Source organism: Podarcis melisellensis (assembly GCF_964234715.1).
Source record: "Podarcis melisellensis genome assembly, chromosome: 13".
Classification (NCBI taxonomy): domain Eukaryota; kingdom Metazoa; phylum Chordata; class Lepidosauria; order Squamata; family Lacertidae; genus Podarcis; species Podarcis melisellensis.
The window spans coordinates 43,045,505-43,062,313 of NC_138545.1; positions in this window are offsets into that span (position 1 = coordinate 43,045,505).

Here is a 16,809-nt window from a genome sequence, read left to right on the forward strand (position 1 = left end):
TGACAAACAGGGGCCAGGCTGCTGGGTTGCCAGGCAGCTGAATTAAGAAGAATAAAACCAGGGGGGTCAAAGTGTGCTGGGATGAGGCCACCATGGGTCAGGCCAGAGGGTGCCATTGGGATGTTTGTTTGTGCCTCCCCTGGTTCTGCATCTTGCTCCCCTGCCCCTTCCTTTAGCTGCTTGATAGAATCATAGCATGACAGAGTTGGAAGAGATCCCAAGGGTCATCTAGTCCAACCCCGGCAATGCCAGGATCCTGCCCACAGCCAGCCCTGGCTGGGCTCCAAACTCCGACCATCTTCTTCCCAGCCAGATGCACTGACCCCTTGCGATTCTGCCTGGGGTGGAGAAAGAGGGGAGAGAAACATTTTGCTCTCTCTCTCTCAGGACATTGATATGAGAGCCACAAAACGCAGCCCTGTCAATATCTCAAGGGCCGTCACAGGGAGAAGGGGGGGGGGGAGCTTGTTTTCTCCTGCTCTAGTGGCCCTCAAGACCTGAAACTGTGACTTCAAGCTACAGGAGATTCTGACTCAATCTCAGGAAGAACTTTGTGACAGGAAGAGTTGCTTGACAGTGGGAAGGAATCCCTCGGAAGGCGGTAGATTCTCCTTCCTTGGAGGTTTTCCCCACAGAGGTCGGATGACCATCAGCCATGGATGCTTTAGCTGAGATTCCTGCATTGCAGGGGGTTGGGCTAAATGTCCCTCGGGGTCCCTCCCAACTCTGCAATTCTATGATCCTATGATCAAAAGTTTATCCAATGGCCCTTTAAAGCACATGCCGTCCCCCCAATGATCTGGAGCATTGCAGCTTCCCTCTCACAGAACTACAGTTCCCAGAACCCCTAACAAACTACAATTCCCAGGATCATTTGGGGGAAGCCCCCAGCTTTTTCGAATAGGGATGAGGAACCTGCAGTTTGCTTTCCCTGATTTCCTAGGAACCAGGAATGGGAAGCTCAAGTGCTTTTAACAGGATGATTTCAGCAAATAAGGTGTGTAAAATACTGTTCCAGGTTTCCGGCTACATCACAAGTCAATGGTGGTTGACAGGAGAAAGCCAGGTTTTATGAGGAAAGCAACTGAGATGATCAAGGGTCTGGAAACTAAGCCTTATGAGGAACAGCTGAAGGAGTTGGGTATGTTTAGCTTGGATAGGAGGAGACTGAGAGAGGAGATATGATAACAACCTTCCAGTATCTAAAAGGCTGTCATGTCTCCTTGGAGGGGCAAGACCCAAACGAGTGGATTCAAATTTTAAAAAAGAAGATTCCGACTAAACATCGGGAAGTACCGTATTTTTTTGCTCTATAAGACACACTTTTCCCCTCCTAAAAGTAAGGGGAAATGTGTGTGCGTCTTATGGAGTGAATGCAGGCTGTGCGGCTATCCCAGAATCCAGATCCCTCTTGCTGTTCTGGCTTCTGGGATTCAGAATATTTTTTTTCTTGTTTTCCTCCTCCAAAAACTAGGTTCGTCCTATGGTCTGGTGCGTCTTATAGAGCAAAAAATACGGTACTTTCTGAAAGTAAGAGCTGTTTAACAGTGGAGCAGATTCCCACAAGACGTTGTGGACTCTCCTTCCTTGGAAGTTTCTAAGCAGAGGTTGGCTAGCCATCTGTCATGGATGCCTGAGCTGAGATTACTGCATCGCAGGGCATTAGACTACCCTTGGGGATTCTTCCGATTCTACAACTCTATGATCCTATGATCGTACCAAAAATAATAATAATAATAAAAGATCTGTGCCTACATAACTCTTTTCCACAAGGTGGAGTTGCGGACTGACTTATTACCAAGGTTCAATCTTCACTGCAAGAGGAGAGATGCTCTTCCAGCCAACTGGATTAACTCCTTTCATTCCTGGTCCTTGGTTGTGCTAACTGGGGCTGATGGGCATGGAGACCAAAGCATCTTGAGGGCACCATTTGGGGGGTAAAAGGTAAGGGTAAAAGGACCCCTGACATTAGGTCAGTCGTGGCCGACTCTGGGGTTGCGACGCTCATCTCGCTTTACTGGCCAAGGGAGCCGGTGTACAGCTTCCAGGTAATGTGGCCAGCATGACTAAGCCGCTTCTGGTGAACCAGAGCAGTGCACAGAAATGCCGTTCACCTTCCCGCCGGAGCGGTACCTATTTATCTACTTGCACTTTTTTGGTGTGCTTTCGAACCACTAGGTCGTGAGCAACGGGAGCTCTCCCCGTTGCTCACCCCATCGCGGGGATTCGAACCGCCAACCTTCTGATCGGCAAGCCCTAGGCTGTGATGTTTAACCCACAGCGCCACCTGCATCTGTTCTATGATCCTATGATCGTAGAAAACACCCCCCCCCCACTCCCGTGCATACACAACTCTTTCCCACAAGGTGGAGTCACAGACTGACTTATTACCAAATTTCAGTCTTCACTGCAAGAGGAGGGATGCTCTCCAGGTCAGCTCTCCCAACCAATTCGATTAACTCCCTTCATCCCAGGTTCTTAGTTGTGCTAACTGGAGTGGATGGGAGTTGGAGACCAAAGCATTTAGAGGGCACCATGGGGCGGGGGGCGGGGAGCCTGCCCTAAATAAGCACTTCGTACACCCAGCTGGTTTCAGTTGCATCAGTGTAGTAATCCTGAATCTGCAGACATTCTCAATGTACCTGCAGGTGGCATAATCTTACAATGCAATCAAGTCTTATATCTTTTGGCTGTCCCAATTACCCATGCACCCACCCTGGATTTTTTAAAGGCTTTTAACTTTTCTTTAGAAGTGATGTTAAAATGGATGCTACTTTGGTAAAAGTTGCTGTTTTTAGTGTCTTTTAATGCATATAGGGCATTTTATAATATTTTATGGGAAGCCATCCTGTCCATGCATTGGAAAGGCAGGGAATAAATAAATAAAGTCCTGAGAACTGGGAGATAGGATCTCGAGGAGAGTTCTCGACACCCAGAGAATTACAATATTTACTTGAATCTAAAGCACACCTTTTTGGGTCAAATTATGTTACGAAAATTAAGGTGCGCATTAGATTCGATGGTACATTTACATTTGCCAGCAAATAATCTTTTTGGTTTCAAGGTTCTGAAAATTGAGGTGCACGTAAGATTCGATGGTGCATTAGGCTCAAGTAAACACTGTGCTAGGGACGTGGGTGGCGCTGTGGGTTAAACCACAGAGCCGAGGACTTGCCGATCAGAAGGTTGGTGGTTCAAATCCCTGCAATGGGGTGAGCTCCCGTTGCTCGGTCCCTGCTCCTGCCAACCTAGCAGTTTGAAAGCATGTCAAAGTGCAAGTAGATAAATAGGTACCACTCCGGCAGGAAGGTAAATGGCGTTTCCGTGTGCTGCTCTGGTTCGCCAGAAGCGGCTTCGTAATGCTGGCCACATGACCCAGAAGTTGTACACCGGCTCCCTCGGCCAATAAAGTAAGATGAGCACCACAACCGCAGAGTTGGCCACGACTGGACCTAATGGTCAGGGGTCCCTTTACCCTTTAAACACTGTGCTAAATATGGCTCAGGTTCAGGCTATCTGATAGACCCTATTTGCTCCTATGAACCTGCCCTGGTTTTGAGATCTTTGGGGGAGGCCCGTCTCTCAGTCCTACCACCTTTGCTGGCATGTTTGTTAGGAAAGCAGAAGAGGGTCTTCTCAGTGGCTGCTCCCAGATTTGGGCACTTCCCAGAGAAGCTAGACAGGGTTCCGCCTTCTTGTCATTCTGCTGGCAAGTGAAGACCTCCTTGTTCCAAAGGCGGGATATAGATAAATATATAATAATAGGTAAAGGTAAAGGACTCCTGGGTGGTTAAGTCCAGTCAAAGGTGACTATGGGGTGCGGCACTCTCCTCACTTTCAGGCCGAGGGAGCCAGTGTTCGTCCACAGACAGCTTTCCGGGTCATGTGGCCAGCAGGACTAAACCACTTCTGGCGCAACGGGACACCGGGACGGAAGCCAGAGCGCATAGAAACGTTGTTTACCTTCCCGCCGGAGCGGTACCTGTTTATCTACTTGCACTGGTGTGCTTTCGGACTGCTAGGTTTGCAGGAGCTGGGGCGGAGTAACAAGAGCTCACTCTGTCACGGGGTTTCAAACTGACGACCTTCTGATCGGCAAGCCCAAGAGGCGCAGTGGTTTAGACCACAGCGCCACCGGCTTCCCTTTTCCAGAAGCAGAGTGGGGTTTCAGCAAGTTCCTTGCCTGGGGTCATCTCACATTAAAGAGCGCTGTGCAAAAGCAACGGTTTATGGCTGGGTAAGATTCTTGTGGTTCTTAAAGGGGACAGTCGCCCATGCCATGAGATATGGGGGTAACAGAACACAGCTTGTTTTGCAGCGCAGGGGCATAGAAACCTCACTTCCTTATTGAAGCACCTCACATTCGGCTCTTTTTTTAAAAAATTAAATTTTTATTGATTTTCAACCAGAATACATTTATGTACATTTGTTATACAAATAAATCTCATATAAAACCTTTAGCTCTGCCGAGCTTCAGACTTCCTTCCCCCCCTTCGGTAAGTATCTTATAATTTCATTACAACTTGTATTTTATTCGTTTATCTAATTAACCATATGCTGTTGAAGTTAATCAAACCCTGCCAGTGTCTTTAAAGATTTACAATTATCTCTTATATACACCAAATATTTACTCCAATTTCCAGAAAACTTCTGATCTTCCTGATCTCGTATTCTCCCTGATAATCTAGCCAGTTCCGCATAATTTATCAATTTAACCTGCCAGTCCGAAATAGTTGGTATTACATTTGTCTTCCAGTTCTGGGCCAACACAATCCTTGCTGCCGTTGTGGCATACAAAAATAAATTCTTATCCTTTTTAACCTCCTTTCCCACTAATCCCAAAAGAAAGGCTTAGGGTTTTTTTTTGAAAAGTATACTTAAAGATTTTTTTAAGCTCATTATAAATTAAATCCCAAAAGCCCTTCACCTTTCCTCATTTCCACCACATGTGGTAGAGATCTCCATTCGGCTCCGTTTTTGAGCTCCCCTGAGAATAAGGGGAAAGGAAACAACATTTACCTCATAGAGTAAGCACCTTTTTTAAACAACAACAACAATCATTGATTTGTTGCAGGGATTCGAACCGCCAACCTTCCGATCGGCAAGCCCAAGAGGCTCAGTGGTTTAGACCACAGCGCCACGCACATCCCTATATATAATAATAATAGTAATAAGGCGGGGAGCGGGGGAGAGAAAGAGAAGGAATTTTTATTGCAATACTGCTCAAGACCCAGCAGGTGGCACTACTGAAGAAAAGGCAGGAGAGGAAGGGGAAGAGAAGTACAGTAGCGATGCTCAATTCACCAAATGTAAACCTCAGTAACCACACCAGTGACCTCAGCCTCACGTTGTGATGACAAGGTTTCAGTATTCCATTCTTATGCAAACTTTGGTGGCCCAAACAGTGATTCACTGAGCGAGTTCATGCAAGGCAGTGTAGAAGCTTTGCAAGCTAGAGGAGTGAGGATGCATACAGTGGTACCTCGGGTTACATACGCTTCAGGTTACAGACTCCGCTAACCCAGAAATAGTACCTCGGGTTAAGAACTTTGCTTCAGGTTGAGAACAGAAATTGTGCTCCGGCAGCGTGTCAGCAGCAGGAGGCCCCATTAGCTAAAGTGGTGCTTCAGGTTAAGAAAAGTTTCAAGTTAAGAACGGATTTCCGGAACGAATTAAGTACCTAACCCGAGGTACCACTGTACCTGACCTGTAATATTCGAACACACAGCAATGCTGTCCTGCCCAGTGCGGCAGAAAGAAGATGAGCCAAAGGCTCAGTGTTACATATGTGGTGGACCTGTAAAAAAAATAAAGGAATTTTGGGATGTAATTTATAATGAGCTAAAAATGCGAGAGAAATATTCTTGTATGCCATGGCAGCTGCAAGAATATTAATCGCTACGAATTGGAAAGGAGGGAAGGCATGGCTGATTTCCTTCAGCATGCATAGGTTTGATCTTCTTGCAGTCCATGGGACTCTCAAGTGTCTCCTCCAGCACCATAATTCAAAAGCATCAATTCTTTGGCGATCAGCCTTCTTGATGGTCCAGCTCTCACTTCCATACATCACGACTGGGAAAACCATAGCTTTAACTATACGGACCTTTGTCGGCAAGGGGATGTCTCTGCTTTTTAAGATGCTGTCTAGGTTTGTCATTGCTTTCCTCCCAAGAAGCAGGCGTCTCTTAATTTTGTGGCTGCTGTCACCATCTGCAGTGATCATGGAGCCCAAGAAAGTAAAATCTCTCACTGCCTCCATTTCTTCCCCTTCTCTTTGCCAGGCTATTACTTAATTTTCTCAAATTTTAAAAAAAAGTTGCAGAAGAGGAGTCATTTGTGGCATTCATCAACCTTTCCCCTACAATCATGTGAAGCAATTAATATGTTGAATTGTTACAAGCAAGTGTCACAGAATGACTAAGGGGTTTTTTTATTTTAAAAAATGCATAATCATCAGAGCAATGCTAAGTCATCTTTTCACAAAGAGAATTAGGAAACAGTGTCAGAGGAAGTCTCTTGCCCGTTCTTTCCCAAACTTGAATCAAAATTCTGGTGTATAATAACTTCCATGGGTGACATCATACGTAAAAAAAATAAATCATACAGCATTGCGGCTTTCAAACTGTGTCCCTTAGTTCACACCAAGAATGTTACACATTTGGGTGGTTTCCCAGCCACATACCTTAAAGTAGAACCATCCTATCTGTAATGCAAGTTGAAGGGGCTGCTTTGAATTCGAATGCCTAGGGGTTTTGTATAACTACAAAGGGACAGTAGCACGTATCTCCTCTTTTGTTCATGCTTTTGCTTCAGAGTCCTACAGTTCTGAATCATGTGCTCAGTAAACTTTTCATTTTCAAATCCAGCCGACGTTGCTTCTTATTTGGGTTGCTGCAATGCTACATAAAGCAGGAATGGGGATATGTGGTCCTCCAGATGTTGTTGAACTACACATCCCATCATCCCTGTCTGTTGGTCATGCTGGCTTGGGTTGATGGGTGTCCAGCAACATCTCAAGGGGCATAGGTTCCCAATGGAGTAGAGGGAAGGAAAAGCCAAATTTGCAACTGCTGTAGCCAAAAGGATTTGGATCTGTGTGTAAGTAGGGCTTCTTCTTCTTCTTCTTCTTCTTCTTCTTCTTCTTCTTCTTCTTCTATCACTCATAGCTGAGTAAGATTGTCTTCCATGAACATGGTCTTAACAGTGAGTCCGTAAGTGACTATAGAGGCCAATTCTGGATTCACACATCCTTCCACAGTGGGGACATAGGTTTCCGGGCGGGAGTTGATCACAGTGAGGGTTTGCCAAGCATGCCTTCCTCTTAGCACGTTTCTCCCTTTTGTCCTGAGTTTGAGCATCTTCAAAGTCCATGACACCTTTGGTAAAGGCTGTTCTCCAACTGGAGTGTTTGCAGGCCAGTGTTTCCCAGTTCTCAGTGTTTATAGTACATTTTTAAAGATTTGCCTTGAGAGAGTCTTTAAACCTCTTTTGTTGACATTTGCTTTCCATTTTAATGTTCGGAATAGAGTAGTTGCTTTGGAAGACGATCATCAGGCATCCACACAACATGACCAGTCCAACGAAGTTGATGTTGAAGAACCATTGCTTCAACACTGGTGATCTTTGCTTCTTCCAGTACACTGGTATTAGTTCACCTGTCTTCACATTAAAATGGAAAGTGTAATGTTGATGGTCAACAAAAGAAGTTTAAAGTGATGTGTAAAATTTTTCGGGGACACCGTTGATGGAATCTTTTGAGGAGTTGGAGATGGCCCTTCATCTGAAGATGAACCAGGGCGGTTTACAACATACAAATATGAAATAAGAACACAAAATACAAAATAGAACAAAAACAAAAACAAACCAATAACCTCCACCTCACAAACACATTTAAATGGCCAGAGAATGTTAATCAGCCAAAGGAATGTTTTTGTCTGGCGCTTGTAGATAGCCTAAAGATATCTAATGAAGGTGCCAGGTGAGTCTCTCTGGGGAGAGCATTCCACAAATGGGGAATCACCACAGAAAAGGCCTGTTCTTGTGTTGCCGCCCTCTAGATCTCTCACTGGTGAGGCACCTGAAGAAGGGCCTCAGATGATGATCACAGGGTTCGCTTCAGTTCATAGGGGGAGAGGGGATCCTTGAGGTATTGTGGTCCAATGGTCCGGAAAGATGAGCACCATAGTCCAACAATATCTGGAAGGCCACAAATTCAGCTCTCCTGATATAAACCTTCACTTATTCTAGCACAACCAATTACCAAAAACATTCAATTTACTTGTCAGATTCCTCCCTCAGAATTTTATTTTTTCCTACTGCTCTCAGTGACCATATTACTTCTGCTGGTTATATCCATGTTCTGTTGAAAATTATTTTAAAACCTTGCTAATTTTGTCTGTGTTTTACGGATAATTACAAGGCTTGTAACCAGTGTTGTTTGGGAATTCTAAGAAACTTTAAAAGATCAGTGCCATTTTGAAATCAGTCGTGAAAATCAGTGCTGTCTTGAAAGGTTCGGCCTGCCATCATAATTGAAAATGGCGTCCAATTGTGACCAAACATAGACAAAACCTGCTCCTTGATCTCAGGAACCGTCATGCAAAACTTGGTTACGATATCTTAAGAGGTGTCCATATGTGTAGTGAACAAACAGCTTTCTAGAAGATATAATAGGTCATTTTGTGTATATGTATATGCTGATTTTATCTGCATTGTTAACTATCTTATGGTGTCCACCTCCTAGAGGTTTTTCAGATTAACTGGTCTATAAATTTTCCTAAATAAACAAACAAACAAATAAACTACAGTGGTACCTCGGGTTAAGTGCTTAATTCGTTCCGGAGGTCTGTTCTTAACCTGAAACTGTTCTTAACCTGAGGTACCACTTTAGCTAATGGGGCCTGCTGCTGCCGTGCCGCCGGAGCACGATTTCTGTTCTTATCCTGAAGCAAAGTTCTTAACCCAAGGTAATATTTCTGAGTTAGCGGAGTCTGTAACCTGAAGCGTATGTAACCCGAGGTACCACTGTACAAGCTTCCTCTGCCATTCCTCTTTTATAAATTCCACGAGTCATTTCTTTTATAGGGTTCAACTAAGCCACAATCTCTGGTTCTAAGCCTTCGCTGAATCCTTTTATCTGCAGCAATCTCTCATCTATTGCCTCTGAGGGAACAGTCATGGTTACAGGCTCCACAAAACATGCACAGCCCACCTGTCACCAGGCTTTATCTTTCTCTTGCCGGAATTTTAAGAATCCCTTCCCTGAAATTAGCTAAGCCTCTGCGATGTTGAGTCTTCTGGTTTTCAGCGTTGGCCTTTGTGGACTCTGAGATACTTTTCATTTTCGCAGCCATTATGCCGAGGGTGGTGGAACAGTTCTTGGTCTAAGCTTCCATGATGACATCATTTTCCTTCCGCAATGATTTCCTCTCATGCTTTCTTTTCCCCTCTCTTCCATCCCAGCAGAGAATGAGAAGAAGACAAGAGGGATGATATAAATAGAAGTGATTGTAAGCTGTTTCTCTATGCAGTGACGGCAGCAAGAATATTATTGGCACAAAGATGGAAGCAAGAAGAACTACCGACGAAAAAAGATTGGAGGATGAAACTGATGGACTATGCAGAACTAGACAAACTAACGCGAAGAATTCGAAACCGGCGGGACCGGAGGTTCACAGAAGATTGGCGCAAATTTACAGACTATTTAAAAAGTAGTTGTGATGACCAGATTACATTTGTAGGTTTGCAGGAAGTTTTGTAAGGGAAATAATCGGAACTATTGCCTTTTTGAACGAAGAAGGTGAGGTTAGTTAGGATAATTAAAGCAATATGAATTTAAGAAATGCAGAATAAATTATAAAAATGGCAGATCACCAGAGGTGCTGATGGAAGTCCAAAAAGATTGTATAAGAGATGAAATTTTGTGGAAGGTATGACAATTATTATGTTTGAAAATTAATAAAAATTATAATTAAAAAAAAAGTGCGAATGAGAAGAAGAGAAAAATCTCCATCCAAGCCAAGGAGATCCTGGGTTGAGCAGGCGTGGCCAGCATGAAGTACAAAAAAGGAGCTTCTGTACGTAATGTGGGTCAAACTCCAGTGCATCCAAGCTTGCTTCAGCAGACTAAGCATTTGCTAGGGAAGAGCGATGTTTCCTTCACTCAATTTTCACAGGGTATCTGCACAACCTTCACGACATCCATGACTTCCACACACACCAGGGCTTAGTCATTTCAATCTCCTGGTCCTCCGACTGCTTCTGCCATTGTGGCTGTTAGGTAGCCTCTTAGCTGAGTCAGCTTCACTGGGTTTCCTAGAGCTCATTCTCAGTTCCTCATTGTATCTGGTGAGCTCAGCCTGCTTCTGTAAGAACCTGATCTCTGACCGTCTGTGCCCTTGGGAAGATCCTTATTCTGTGAACAGCTTTCACTCCTGACTGATGAGGATATTATTATTATTATTAATACATCACCCTATACCCAGGGGTCTCAGGGCGGTTCACAGAATAAAATCAAGATATAAAACCACAAAATACATAATAAAAATTAAAACAACAACCCAGTAGCCCTACCACCACCACCCACAGAAAAAGGCATTTTATAAGGGCATAGGATATAAATCAGATCAACCAAAGGCCTGGTTAAAAAGGAGCATTTTTGCCTGGCGCCTAAAGATGAAGGCACCAGGAGAACTTCCCTGGGGAGAGCATTCCACAAATGGGGGGCACTGCAGAGAAGGCCCTGTTCTCATGTTGCCACCCTCCAGACCTCTTAAGGATAGTCCTTCCTTTAATGTCTTTGCAACCACAATTACACCAGTGGTGCCATGATTTTATTTGAACGGAGCCAAGGTTGCTTCCAGATGGGGACCTTTGATCACAAATGAGTTGTTCGGATCCAGTTTTCCCATGTTTGTGTTTTGCGCATTAGCTTCCACCCTTCTCTATTTTTTTTTAGTCACAATTTCCTGCCATTTGCCATCCCCAACAGTGAAACAACCTTCACTGAATGTATCTGGAGGGTCTATATTATACATGTCCTCGGCATAGCTGTCAACCGTCCCTTATTTGGCGGGAAACTCCCTTATCCCAGTGCTGTGTCCCACTGCTGTCCCTTATTGATGATGTCCCTTAAATTTCCCGTGTTTCATGCTCGCCTGGCTCGGGAGGGAAGCAGCAGCTCGGGGTCCTCCGCCGTGAGAGAGAGCGCGCGCATGAGCTGCCGCGTTTCCGTCTCTCCTTTTTCCCCCTCAGGGGTGCGTCGTGAGGAGACAGGTGGCGGTGGGTGGGCAGGCAGCCCCTCTCTTGAGAGACTTCTGCTGCACTGCCAGGGGAAGCCGGAGGTGGCAGCGGCGGCTGAGGAGGTGGCCTGAGGGAGGAGGAAGAGGACAGAAGGGAGGTGCTTCAGCGGCCGCCACAGCGCCACAACCACTTCATGCCAGGCTCGCGGGCAGCATGGGTGAGAGTCTCTCTCCCTCCCCCCTCTTTCTCGGGCAGGGAAGAGCCAATGGAACTCCTCGCGCCAGGACAGCGGCAGCCCCGACATGCTGCTTAGCATCCCCTCCAACCAGTGCAGCATCTTAATGTAGTGATTTTCCCCTCTGCATCCCTTTCATAACTCTATTTTTATAAATCATTTGTCCATCCATAGTTCACATTTTTACTACAGGTTTTCTGTCAATCCTACCAATGTATGTTACTCTTTCCATTAGCTTTTCAACTAAATTATCAACTTTCCCCATTCTTTTTTAAAGAGGTCCTCTTCCTGGTTTCTAATTCTGCCTGTAAGCTTTGCCATCTCGACGTCGTTCATTTGTTTTGTCTGCCACTCTTCTTTTGTCAGAGTTCTAGACCCTTAGGATCATGTAGCCCAACCCCCTGCAAAACACAGTCAGTCGCAGCCAAAGCAGCATGGCTCCATCAGTGGTGGAATTCTGTATAAGCTAAGCAAAATCCCTTATTTTGGCTGCTGATCCCTTATTTTTGAGGCTGCTGGTCCCTTATTTTCAAATCTGTAAGTTGACAGCTATGGTCCTCGGGTAGAAGGCACCCACTGCCATTTCGTGCCTAGGGGTGGGTGGAGACCAGGAGTGCCTCCTATTGGTCAATACGTTGCTGTAGAGGCAGAATTTGAGGGTGGGGGCAGCTGAGGAGGTGGCAGATCCAGCCTCCAAGAAGTGCATCACAGTTGTTGTTGCAGTGAATGATGCATTCCTTGGAGGCCAGATCTGCTGCCCCTATGAATCCCGCTGCCCGAGGCAGCCACCTCAACTTGCCCCATGGGTGGGCCGGCCCTGCTTGTCAGACTTTCTGCAATAAGTGGAAATCCAGATACGACGCAACCAAAAGTCTGGGCTGACATTTTGAGGATGGTGACATTGTGCGGATTCTGTGAAATGCTTGCAGGCCTGAGCAGCACCAATTCCACAACGAACTCGTGTCCAGAAACAGCTGAGTGTCTGAAAGAGAAAGATGAACAAATATGGTAAATATGTAAAAATGGGGGGCTCTCAGGGTTAAAGGTGTGCGCTGGGGTTTGAAAGCATTGAAGGCTTCGAGAAAAGCCTTATTGTTCTTTCCAGTTGCATGGCAGATCACTTGAGAACTTGGCTGCTGTAAAGAATAAGAAGAATCCTTCCCCATGCTTTCTTTAGCAGTGCAAGAGCTAAAGTGAATCCGTTCTGCATTGCTTGAACATCAGAAATGTGCAGTCGCGCAAGGGAACGTCTACGTCACTTCACTTACCCATGCCAGACTCACCCTCCTACAAACATTGCCTAGCTGTCAACGTTCAGATTTGAAAATAAGGGATCAGCAGCCTCACCTGTCCCGGGGACAGTCTACGGGATGTCTAACAATCTGGGATAGCAGCGGGAAACGGCGCTGGAATAAGGGAATTTCCCGCAAAAAAAGGGGGAGGTTGACAGCTATGACTTTGTGTGGAACAGTGAGTGTGGACTCTCATATGAACAGAGATTTCTGATCCAGGTAGGTAGCCGTGTTGGTCTGACGCAGTAGAAATATATAGAAAAACAAAACAAAACAAAAAAATTGTCCAGTAGCACCTTAGAGACCAACTAAGTTTGTTCTTGGTATCAGCTTTCATGTGCATGCACACTTCTTCAGATACACACAGTGTACCAAGAACAAACTTAGTTGGTCTCTAAGGTGCTACTGGACAATTTTAAAAAAATTTTTTTTAAGAGGTTTCTGATGTTACTGAGTATTGTGAGAAGGAGCTGCAGAATCTCTGCTCTACAACGCTAAAAGTAAAATTAAAGAGGCCTTCAAGCAGGGATTGCCAATGTTGTTTAGTCATTTAGTCGTGTCCGACTCTTTGGAATCCCATGCATCAGAGCATGCCAGGCACTCCTGTCTTCTACTGCCTCCTGCAACTTGGTCAAACTCATGTTACTCATGTTCGTAGCTTTGAGAACACTGTCCAACTGTCTCATCCTCTGTCATCCCATTCTCCTTGTGCCCTCCATCTTTCCCAACATCAGGGTCTTTTCCAAGGAGTCTTCTCTTCTCATGAGGTGGCCAAAGTATTGGAGCCTCGGCTTCAGGATCAGTCCTTCCAGTGAGCACTCAGGGCTGATTTCCTTCAGAATGGATGGGTTTGATCTTCTTGCAGTCCATGGGACTCTCAAGAGTCTCCTCCAGCACCATAATTCAAAAGCATCAATTCTTCAGCGATCAGCCTTCTTTATGGTCCAGCTCTCACTTCCATACATCACGACTGGGAAAACCATAGCTTTAACTATACGGACCTTTGTGGGCAAGGTGATGTCTCTGCTTTTTAAGATGCTGTCTAGGTTTGTCATTGTTTTCCTCCCAAGAAGCAGGCGTCTTTTAATTTCGTAACTGCTGTCACCATCTGCAGTGATCATGGAGCTCAAGAAAGTAAAATCTCTCACTGCCTCCATTTCTTCCCCTTCTATTTGCCAGGAGGTGATGGGCCCAGCAGCCATGATCTTAGGTTTTTTGATGTTGAGCTTCACTGCCTTGCCTTGGCAAAGGGGCTTGAATAACTCAGAGAAGCTATGAGCTATGCCGTGCAGGGCCACCCAAGATGGACAGGTCATAGTGGAGAGTTTTGACCACACGTGATCCACCTGGAGTAGGAACCGGCAAGCCACTCCAGTATCCCTGCCAAGAAAACTCCATGGACAAATACAACAGGCATTGCCAATGGAGAGCCTTCCAAACGTCTCTGGGTACAGCACCCATCATTGCTGACCACGGGCCACGGTGGCTGGGCCTGGTGGGAACTGAGTTCAACAACATCAATATGGAACCACGTTAGCTACCCCCAGCCCTAGACAATCTTGCCCAGGCCAAAAGACCAACAGGCTTTCATCACCTGCCTTTCAGACGTGTGAGATTAACACAAGGCTGTGGGAGAGGACTCAAACTGGTAGGCGCCTTGCCTATCTGAAACAACAACAGCTTTTTGAGTCAGCTTCCGGGGGTTGCTGAAATAATGCCAAAAAGCTACTGAACGGGGAAGTTCACAAGGACAGGTTTTGCAATAACCTGGCTAAAGAGCCATCAATCAACCAAACAGTAGTCAGTTATATCTGGGTTGTTCATCTTTCGCTGTGAACTGGCTGCATCCCTTCAATGTTGTCATGAACAGTTCAGTTTACATAAGTTATGCAGGAGTAGCCAAGATATTTTTGCGGGATGTTGTTCTGCGAGTCAACCATCAAAGGTATCTATCTGCCTCTTACTCTTCTGTTCCCAATAATAATAATAATAATAAATTATTTATATCCCGCCCTCCCCAGCCAAAGCCGGGCTCAGAGCAGCTAACAACAGTAAAATAATACAGCATTCTAAAATCAATTCATTATAAAATCAGTTCAGATCAAATTAATGGCAACCATTGGGCTATGCCTTGGCCAAAGGCCTGGTGGAACAGCTCTGTCTTGCAGGCCCTGCGGAAAGATGTCAAGTCCCGCAGAGCCCTAGTCTCTTGTGACAGAGCGTTCCACCAGATCAGAGCCACAGCCGAAAAAGCCCTGGCTCTGGTTGAGGCCAGCCTAACCTCCCTGTGGCCCGGGACTTCCAAGATGTTTTTGTTTGAAGAATGTAAGGTCCTCCGTGGGACATACCAGGAGAGGCGGTCCCATAGGTACGAGGGTCCTAGGCAGTATAGGGCTTTAAAGGTTAAAACCAGCACCTTAAACCTGATTAAAATGACCCGATTAAAATAGAACTATCTAATGCCGTAAAGCAATCCCATCAAAACAACACATCACTTAAAACAATAGTAGGAACATTTTGGCTGCTTTGACTCACTCTCTGTGGGAAACCATTTCTGTTCAGTGATCTGTGGTAGAACAAACAACTTTCCTCCAGGCTACTGGAGATGTCGATTCTTAACAGTTCTGGTGGTGAGAGAGAACAAGCACAAGGGCATAAAGAGGGCAGAAAAGTCACAGGATAGCTGTAGCGGTTGTCCGTAGTGTGTTTATAAGCTGGGAAACAAGTTCACCTCTTGCCAAAACCAAGGTTCTAGATTCATTCTTATGACACATAATAGGAGCTCAAGAGGCAGGATTATTTCTTTGTAAACATTGAAATCAAATACTGCCCAATGATGATTAAGCAAGAACAATGGCATTCAGCAACTGTTCTCATTTATATAAATAGAGGGATGGGCTGGATGTCAAATAAACAGACTGAAACAGAATTATGACAAGGAAAAGAAACAATGTTCTTATTTCCGCTTTTTAAAGCTCTTTTGCAGAGTGTTAAGACAGATACCGTGCAGTGGTTAATGCTTACTTTATCTTCCTTCCTTCCTTAAGTATTTTTATTGAATTCTACCCATATAAACCAAATAGCAAAATAGAACTTCATGAAAGAAACATGTAAGAAGTAAACTAAACCAAACCAAGACTGGCATGGGCGGTTACATTCACAAGTAGAAATAATAAACCAGGCTATCTGGATTTTTACGATGAAATACGAGATGTTTCTTTTGTTCTTTTACACAGAAACACACACTTCACATGGATGGACATGTTGGTATGCATGCGTGCTTGGAATCCTACATGTATTTATCGGAATGTACAATTTTGATATACAATTTTAATGTAACACTCCCTTGAGACTGGGGAATTTGGCATCAAGGTGACACCTGATGATTGTGGCCAACAACATGCAAAACTCTAGCTTGTAGTTTCACTTCCTTGCTTCCGATCGTCTATGAATGTGCACGCACTATGCTTTAAAGCATGAGTAGGCAAACTAAGGCCCGGGGGCTGGATCCGGCCCAATCACCTTCTAAATCCGGCCTGCGGACGGTCCAGGAATCAGCATCTTTTTACATGAGTAGAATGTGTGCTTTTATTTAAAATGCATCTCTGGGTTATTTGTGGGGCAAAGGAATTCGTTCATTTTCCCGCCCCCCAAAAATATATAGTCCGGCCCCCCACAAGTTCTGAGGGACAGTGGACCGGCCCCCTGCTGAAAAAGATTGCTGACCCCTGCTTTAAAGAATTTCTGAAGCCTGCTTTTCCTGTCAACGGATTCTGGGCACTGAAGTTACAATGCCCCTCACAGCCGCAATTCACAGCAACGTTTAACACCCTACAGTGCCCAGAATTCTTTGAGCGAATGGGCGTGCTATAAGAGGGGTTTACTGAGCTAGGCTCATTCTAAAAACTGCAACCAGCAGCCAGTTTCTGATGGGGAAAAGGAAGCTGGTTAAATAAAAGGAGCTAAAACCTGAGCTTAGTTCAAGACAATTAACGATCGCTGCAAATATAGTCCGAGCGCTTCAATTGCAAATATGAAACT